Source organism: Rhipicephalus sanguineus, chromosome 5 (assembly GCF_013339695.2).
Source record: "Rhipicephalus sanguineus isolate Rsan-2018 chromosome 5, BIME_Rsan_1.4, whole genome shotgun sequence".
In the NCBI taxonomy this organism is placed as follows: domain Eukaryota; kingdom Metazoa; phylum Arthropoda; class Arachnida; order Ixodida; family Ixodidae; genus Rhipicephalus; species Rhipicephalus sanguineus.
The window spans coordinates 189,948,994-189,958,998 of NC_051180.1; positions in this window are offsets into that span (position 1 = coordinate 189,948,994).

Below are 10,005 nucleotides of genomic sequence, written 5' to 3' on the forward strand. Positions count from 1 at the left end.
CTACTCGCTTGTTTATTCTCATTTTAATTATTGCATACTTGTATGGAGAACGACTACACAGACTAACGTAATGAAGCTTTCAATACTCCAAAAAAGAACTATACGTGCTATCGAAAGTCTCTCAATTCGTGAAAGCACGAAAAGTACATTTCGAAAACGCAATGTGCTGAACATTTCACAAATATATCTGAAAAAACTATCAATTCATATACACCAACGTGTCAGAAATGATAACGAGTTTCGAAAAACAACATCTAAATCTCATCTAGGGATGGGCGAATAGTGAATTTGAGGTTCGAAGCGAATCCGAAGCGAATAGTGATTTGGTCGAATAATTTCGAATCGAATAGTTCGAATAGTATTTACCGCATATTATTAAGAGAAATCGAGCATTTTTGTAATGACCCTTGCACAATATTCTTAAAGGGACACTAAAGCAAATATTACGTCGACGTTGATTGTTGAAATAGCGGTCCAGAAACCTCGTAGTGCTACTGTTATGCCAAGGAAGTGCTTATTTCGAAATAAAATCACGTTTTAGTGGTGCGCATCGAGTTAGCGCACTTCAAATCAGCCGCCTGAAATCAGACTTTCATACGTCACTGCTGCCGTGCCCAACGTTGCCCGCCTTTACTGCGTGGCCACCGACACTAGCAGCAGCAGAGCGAAAGTAGCGGGACCCACAGCAGCAACAACGGTCATCGAAGCCATCGAAGCTTGCCGCAGTCGCCGCAATGGATGTGGACGGAGAACTTGACAACGAGACATTGGCTCGCGACGCTGGGCTTTACGCCACGGTAGTACGTGATCCCGAAACTACCACTGAGACGCGACCGCGTGAGCGAAGCAGGGCGCCGTGCGAAGAGCAGTTCGGCGAAAACGGAACCTTTGAACCACGCGCGCCGTTCCCCATGGCAACGCCACAGAGGTTCTTTTTTCCATGAATCAAACGGAAACGAACAAAGAGCATTTTATTACGTCTTTTGATGCACGGAAGGTTCTTTTTTTATTGCTGCTAGTTTGATTACTAGTGATTTATTGTAGGCAGACTCTCATACGTCTTCGGGATCACTTCGAAAATGTCCCACTCGTGGCGCTCATCATGTGATATATTTAGCTTAATTTCTCGGTAAGCAGGGCACTGCTGTTCATAATATTGCCGTTTTAGAAATTGTCATACATTGAGCTTTCATCTGACATAAATTGTTATTTGCCTTTAGTGTTCCTTTAAGGATTGGAACTAGGTATGAGTGAATGTCACTTTTTTGGTTTGAAATGAAGTGGAAGCAAGCTTGAATGTTATCAAGATTTGAATTGCAGTAGGGTGCGTTATAAGTGGTGCCATACGTTACAATTTAAAAATTACTATGCTTAGCGCATATAAGCCCATATAACACGCTTTTGAGCTTTAAAAAAATATATACATTTAGCCTTGATGTGTGGCTTCGCGGCAGTGCAGATTTCTCCTGGATGAGTTGTTTCACGGCACAGCCACCAGACGCTGCAGCGAAACCACCTTTACAGGGGGTTATGTGCTGTCAAATGTATACATATATTCGTTCAATTCGAATACTTCGAAATTTCGAATAATCTAAATTCGTATCGAAGCGAATTCGAATACTGTAATATTCGTTCGAATATTCGAAACGCCCGAATATTCGCCCATCCCTAATCTCAACACATCTTATGATTTTCGACATAAACACTATGACTTCCATACAACACGAACAAATTATGGCCTTCAGAAACTTTCGGTTGTCATACCTCGTACCTTGAATGTTTATCCACAAATTGATTTTCTAATAAAGGAATATTCAAACTGTAACATTCCTTCAAATGTGCTAAACAGTTTGCTATTAGCAGAAATATAGAAAAAGCTTTATAATCTTGTCTTGTCTTCTTTAGGTAATTTTGTCATGATCTCCTATGTCCAATAAATATTTACCAGCTATTCATTGATGTCTTAAAGGGGTGGTGCCACCAAATTTGTGGCTTGCGCGTTCTTTGCTGTAAGCGTTTTCTATAGGTCCAGGAAGCATGATGCACACGCCAAGATTCGTGTATTCTCGCTAAATAACTTAATATCGCCTTTTGATGTGGACAACTTTCGGTTTCGGTTTCTGGGCGCTGAGTTTGGGCAGTGACGTAGAAGTGGAGGCTTGGTCACGTGATCACACAAGGCTGTGACGCTAGCAAGACTTTCATTTGGGCGAGCTGGTACACGCTTAGCTGGGGAAAAACAGCGCAATAAAGGACGAGGACGCAGGAACACAGTAGACTGGACGAGCGCTGAACTTGAACACAGTAGACTGGAGGAGCGCTGAACGCGCGCTGAAACACAGAACGCGCTACACACGATGCGTTTGCAACGCGGTTTAAAAGATACCCGTTATCTGTGGACGCCAGTATATAGGGCAGACCGGAAGGCGTTTCAATGAGAGAGCGAAAGAGCACAATCTGAATGTGCGAAACAAAGCGGGAAGCTTTCTGGCAGAACATTGCAAACAGTGCGGATGTGCGCCCACTTTTGAGAACACGCAATTTTTAAAGAAGGCAAACGGCAAAACAGAACGTGAAATCGTGGAAGCGTTTTTTATCCGGGAAGCAGGAGACAGTTGTATAAGCAAGCCATCTATTTTGCTCACTGACGCTGAGATTCAATATCTCAAAGGTTTCATATAAATCAGTTCTTTTACCGTGTTTTTTGTTGGTCATCCTCTAACTTTCCATCGACTCACTCTCAATCACTTTTATCGCGGTAGGTGAGCCTGCGCCTCGAAAATGGATTGTTGATTGTTTGTTGGGTTTTTTTGTCGGTTTTTTTCTGTTGCTTGTTCATCCTTGTTAGGAACTGGTTTTATCGGTTTGACACTTTTGTTCATTTTATGAGTGTGGAAGATGCGTGCGCACGGTGTAAGTCATGTACACGTGTTAGCTTTCAGTGAATATGTAGTTTGCATACCTGATGCTTTTGATTGGCGATTTGATTGGAATGGTGTGCTCGGTTTGATGCGCTGTAAAAACTAGCGGTAGGTGCAATAAAGATGTCAGTTGTAAGTTCAGCGCTCGTCCAGTCTACTGTGTTCCTGCGCCCTCGTCCTTTCTGGTGCTGTTTTTCCCCAGCTGTGACGCAATTAACCAGGAAGCGATCGAAACTCGGCGAGTGGTGCAGCAACCGATGCTTTGCCGGCGCTATAGTGAACTAGAATATATTATTGCGATAGCAATTATATGGACAGTCTCGGCTGAATTTTGCCGTCGCCGTCGCCGTCATGCACCGTATATGTATAAGTATGTATATATATATAAAAGCCCCAAAGAAAAATAATTCAGAAAAATGCTTCCGAAGCGCGGAATCGAACCAGGGACCTCTTGCTTCGCAGCGAGTGGCGCTAACCGCTATGCCACGAAACGCAGATCATCCACGTAGCTAACGGCGAGCGTTATATACACACCCTTTACCGCTGGACGGACTCATAGACGGCCGGCGCTTATAAGCGTTTCTTCATTACCAGCGAGATGGCGCTAGGAGCACGACGGGCGCATTTAAAGGTCGTCGGCGAGCTCGCGAGCTTCTTCTTATTGCGCAAGGAGAACCTTGCCCTTCCACTGTCTGCTCGCGCGGTTTTCCGGTGGTGAGGGGAAGAGGGTTGTTTCAAGCTTATCACCGTGGTGTCCGCGCTCATGTTACGGAGCGTACGAAAGTCACTCGAGCTCAAGGGACGCCGCTAAACGAACAAACAGACGATGAGCGCGAACTATCAAGCACGTTAGTTTCCTTCGCTGCTTCGGCCGCCTTAGCAACAGGAGCGCTGTTCAAACTCAGTGTATTCATTGGCGAGCCTCACTTCGTATAGCATTAGTCTCTTGCTATCGCATTCATTGCTTCGCCCTTCGGCGAAACTGTGACTTTTTTCTAGTTCACTACATTCGGTACGTACGTTTCGGAGGTGGCGGAAGTCTGGAGGTCACTCACGTCACTACAGCAGATCTGGTGTGACGTCACTACAACTTTCGTTGCCCTTCCTACAGTGCTACGTAAGTGTTGGCGCGCTAGCGCTGGGTCTCGGTCGGGAGAATGGGCATTTAGGTACACTTTGGAAGTGAATTAAAATATATTGTAAACGTTTGCTGTGTCCGACCCTTCGTGTGGAGTGTCCTTGCATACAGAGGAAACCCACAACAGGCTTGTTATAGCCTCTAACTTTGATGGCACCACCCCCTTAAACTACTGCTATGTACATGCGACCGGTTGGGATGTACTTTATTTTGTATTTGTTACTGTTGCGTTTAGCATGGTAGATAGTTTGGTTCGAGGCAGTGACTTTATGCATTGTATAACTGACACATTGTATACCATTGTATAATATTGTACCATCACTGTGTAACACTTTTGTGAAATTCATGCTGCAACATGTGCCTAAACTACCGAAGGGAAGTTGGGCCCTTGTCAGGTGTATTAACACACCTTTAGCCCCATTTCCTCGGTATACAGTGTTCGCTGTACACCGGAATAAAATTTTTGATTGATTGATTCATTCATTGATTGATTGATTGATTGATTGATTGATTGATTGATTGATTGATTGATTGATTGATTGATTGATTGATTGATTGATGCAATATTTGAAAAATTGTTTCTCTGCAAAATAAATACAATTTTCTCTCTGTAGCAGGACTGAAATTGTGGCGTGCATTTACACACACAGCTAACTTACCACTCAAAAATTGCAAGTAACGACAGCCGCGATGCAGAGTGAAAACTCGACACTTCAAAAAAGTGAAAGTGAAGAATTATCGAAAAAAACAGCGCACAAAACTACGCAGCACCAGAAAAAGGATTACACAAGCAACAGCGCTGACTTACAACAAAGGTTTATTCGTTAACACCGCGCAATACTTGCCCAGTCCAAAACGAAAAGACGGAAGTACCAAAACGCCTAAGCATCTACTTTAGCTAAAGAATTACGCTACGGGAATGCGCCATATAGTTAATTTCTTATAGGATAATGACAGACTCGTATGTTATATGCTATCAAGCATCAGTTATCTTGGGCAGTCTAGAAAGCCACAGCTTTACTGACTTTGCCCTACCGCTGCTAAATATTACTCAGTTTTACGTTGCAGCGGCAGCGCAGCGAAAGAAATTACACCATCTCCCGCTAAAGGGGACCATAAGGCCACGCGAAGGCCATTCGTTGGGCATGCTACCGACCTCGCGTCGTGGAACGCGAAGAGGAACGCTACGCGCGTCTGGCCGTTAATTCTCACATGGCGAGAAAGGAACGCGGTTGACAGGCGCGCGAGAGGGGGGCAGCGTAGGAGAGGAGAGAGAGAGGGAGAGGACGCGCATGCGCCGGCGCTCGTCGCGGCGTTGCGCAGGAGAGAATTTCGGCATCTCGAGCCCGCATTTCAGAGGAGTCAACCGAAGCAAGCGCCGCACTGAACGCGCGCAGCGCTCTACCCGCTTTATATTCACACTTGGAAAGGATACTAGAGGAGGAGAGTAGCGCATGCGCCGCGAGAGCAGAAGCGAGAACGCAGGAGAAGCGCAAGCAGGTGGTAGGAGAGAAGTGGAGAGAGTAAGGCGCAGCTTTTGGAGAGAGGGAAGGAGGAGAGTTGCGCATGCGCAGTGTGCGTGCGGACGCCGACGACAACGCAGGACATGCAACCGCTATAGATGATTTTCCGCAGCTGGTTTGTTTAATCAACACTAGATGGCGCTACCGCACCGTGGTTGTCCCCGTCCCCCTGCCGTGGCCTTTGGCAGCGCTGCTCAATATGTCTCCATCCGCGTCGCGTCGTCTGCTCGGCGCGCGCGAGTAAAAGCGAGCAGACGGCAGCGCCGGAAAAGTCAACATGGCGGCACCTGTGGATGCAGTTTCCTTCCGCCTCGGATTTATCACATCCTCCTCCTGCGCTGTGTGACCTGTAAGTTGAAAACCTGCGCATTTATTTGCTTTATATTCGCGTCCTGGTGCTTCGACAGCAATGTACTCGTCGGTATTTTGCAGTGTTCCTGAGATTCATTCTCATACCAATCTTCTTCAAATTGTGCGACACGGAATGCACGTACAACACGACCACATTTTTTTCTGTTTTCCTTTTATCCTGGGTATTGGTAGCATTTGTCCTCTTTAACTTCTTTAACAACGTGTCACCCAACTGCTGTTGGAGTACTTGGTATTATGTTTTATTGCGATAGCAATTATATGGACAGTCTCGGCTGGATTTTGCCGTCGCCGCCGTCATGCACCGTATATCTATAAGTATGTATAAGTGTATATATATATATATGTATATATATATATATATATATATATATATATATATATATAAATATATAAATATATATATATATATATATATATATATATATATATATATATATATATATATATATATATATATATATATATATATATATATATATATATATATATATATATATATTGATAGTATGCGTTTAATAGTTTAGGTACGGTGAGCGTCTTAGAGGCGAGACAGCGACGGGACAGCAGTCAGTTCCCCGAAACGGTGCCAGCACGAGCACCAACCACAACAACCGTCTTCTTCATCGTTCTCTACGGTAACCGTATTTATCACTACAATCACTTCCCGGCAGAAAAGGAGCCATCCTGGCGACCTATGGCACAGGTAATACTGGTGGGTCGTAGTGAGGTTTCAATCGATCGACATGAACAGTCTCGCGCCCGCGGCGGTGTTGATCCGTAGGTGGGTGAAGAGGCTCAATAACGTAGTTGACCGGTGAAGTCTGGCGTAGGACCCGGTAAGGACCGTCATACTTAGGGACGAGCTTTGCGGAAAGGCAGGGAGCAGATGAGGGCACGCGAAGCCACACGATTGTTCCAGGTGAATATGACGAAGCAGATAAGTTTCGGTCATGAGAGTGTTTCTGGCGGGCCTGGTCGTGCGTGGTAAGCGAGCGTGCGAGCTGCCGACATTCTTCGGCATAAGCGGCGGCTTCGGCTAGAGTCGTAGTTTCTGAGGGGTCCGGTCGGTACAGAAGAATAGTATCCAAGAACGAGGAAGGTTCCCGACCATAAAGCAGGAAGAACGGAGAAAACCCCGTAGTAGACTGAATGGCACTGTTGTAAGCATACGTGACAAACGGCAGTATGCGGTCCCAATTCGTGTGGTCATCGGAAACATACATGGAGAGCATGTCGCCGAGTGTGCGATTGAAGCGCTCGGTCATCCCGTTGGTTTGCGGGTGATATGCGGTAGTAGTTCGATGGACAACGTTGCATTCGCGGAGGAGGGCTTCTACGGCTTCGGATAAGAAGGAACGTCCGCGGTCACTGAGTAGCTCGCGAGGTGCACCATGCCGAAGAACGAGCTTTCGAAGGATGAACAAGCCGACCTCACGCGCTGTGGCCTCTGGAAGCGCGGAAGTTTCAGCGTAGCGCGTGAGGTGGTCCACAGCGACGATCACCCAGCGGTTGCCATCTTATGTGTACGGTAGGGGACCGTACAAATCGATCCCGATGCGGTCGAACGGCCGAGAGGGACAGGGCAGTGGCTGGAGTGGACCTGTGGTCGTGTGCACAGAGCTCTTCCGGCGTTGGCACTTGGAGCATGAACGGACGTACTGCCGAACAAAGCGGTACATTCCGCGCCAGTAGTATCGAATCCGGAGGCGTGCATATGTCTTCACCACACCAGCATGGGCGCATTGCGGATCCGCATGAAAGGAGGCACAGACGTCGGAACGTAGATGGCGAGGAATTACCAGCAACCATTTGCGGCCATCAGACAGGTAGTTTCGGCGGTACAGGAGGCCATCACGGATTTTAAAGTGGCGAGCAGAGCGTCGAAGCGAGCGGTTGGTTGTATGTGGAGACGCCTGAGACAGATACTCTAGGAGAGAGGCTATCCATGGATCCTGGCGTTGCTCAGATGACATGTCGGCATGTTCAAGAGATGAACAATCGCAGCTCGAAATAGACGCACACCATACTCATGGGGAAGTGGCGAACGAGAAAGAGCGTCGGCATCCGAATGCTTACGGCCTGACCGTTAGATGACACGGATGTCATAATCTTGAAGACGGAGCGCCCAACGAGCTAGGCGACCATATGGGTCTTTTAATGACGATAACCAGAACAAAGCGTGGTGATCAGTCACGACGTCGAATGGGCGGCCATATACGTAAGGTCGAAATGTCGTGATTGCCCAAACGATGGCAAGGCATTCTTTTTCCGTGACTGGGTAGTTCTTTTCTGCTTTAGTGAGAGTGCGACTGGCGTAGGAAACGACATACTCGTCGAAGCCAGATTTACGCTGGGCAAGAACAGCGCCGAGGCCTACTCCACTAGCGTCCGTCTGGATTTCGGTTGGAGCATCCGGGTCAAAGTGGCGTAGGATAGGTGGGGATGTCAGAAGATGGCGTAAAGAGGCGAATGCTTTGTCGGAAGCGGAAGACCACGCCGAAATGTCTTGGTTGTCGGCAAGTAGCTGTGTGAGTGGGGCGATTATCGTCGCGAAATCGCGCACAAATCTGCGAAAGTACGAACAAAGGCCTATGAAGCTACGGAGTTCTTTTAGTGTAGACGGCCTGGGAAAGTCGGCGACAGCGCGAAGCTTGGCAGGATCGGGACGGACACCATCCTTGCTGACAACGTGCCCTAAGATGGTAAGCTAGCGTGCGGCGAAATTGCACTTCTTCAAGTTCAGCTGCAGTCCCGCGTCCGCAAGGCAAGTGAGGACGCTTGCGAGGCGAGTAAGGTGGGAGTCGAAGTCCTTCGAGAAAACGACGATGTCATCCAGATAGCACAGCCACGTGTTCCATTTTAGGCCTCTTAGGATGTTGTCCATCAGACGTTCGAAGGTGGCAGGCGCATTACAGAGGCCAAACGGCATCACGTTGAACTCGTACAATCCGTCAGGAGTTACAAACGCAGTCTTGGGGCGGTCGGCTTCATTCATAGGAACCTGCCAGTAGCCCGACCGAAGGTCTAAAGAAGAACTCTGCTCCTTGCAGGCAATCGAGAGCGTCCTCAATTCTGGGCAGCGGGTAAACATCTTTTCGCGTGATCTTATTAAGACGCCTGTAATCAACGCAGAATCTGATGCTGCCGTCCTTTTTTTTCACCAGCACAACCGGGCAGGCCCAAGGGCTGTGTGAAGGTTGGATTACGCCACGTTGAAGCATGTCTCTCACCTGCTCATCGATGACCCGGCGTTCAGCGTGAGAGACTCGATACGGATGCTGGCGCAAAGGTGCGTGGGTGCCGGTGTCAATGCGGTGAACGATGGCAGACGTGCGGCCCAAAGAAGGTTGGTTATGGTCGAATGACGTCTTGAAGCGATCAAGTAGCGCCAAGAGTTGCGTACGCTGAGCCGGGGGGAGTTCAGAATCAATCGATGGAAGGAATGCCTCGAGAGATGAAGTGGTAGTGGTATCAGAGGTAATGCTGTTGACGTGAGGAGTTGTCGAGCCATCAGGCAGGTGACTGGAGTAAACAGAGACTATTTCCTCAAGGTGACCTATTAGTTCGCCGTGGAACAAGGTGGCTGGGGAAGAAAACGGGTTCGTGATATAGATGGCGCCGCAAGAGTTTTCGATAGTGACAACTGCGAATGGGAGAAGGAAGCTCTTGCGAGAGCCAAATGCTTCGGAGGGTGTAAACAGGGCAGTGACAGAGGACGCGCCGTCGCAAGAGAGTGGCACAAGAACAGAGGACAGAGGAGGAATGTGAGTGTCCGCAGCGACGACGACTCGAGAAGATAATGCCTGGTCAGAGGGCCCGTCATACATCGGCGTTTGACACAGCGGCAGTTCACACATCGTTGACAACTCTAGTTCGGCACGCGCACAGTCAACGACGGCATGATGAGCGGAAAGGAAGTCCCAGCCCAAGATGATGTCATGCGAACATGGTGAAAATACGACAAATTCAACTGCATACAAAACGTTCTGTATGATTAGCCGAGCTGTGCACGCCATAGAATGCTGGATGTGGTGCGAAGTTGCCGTACGGA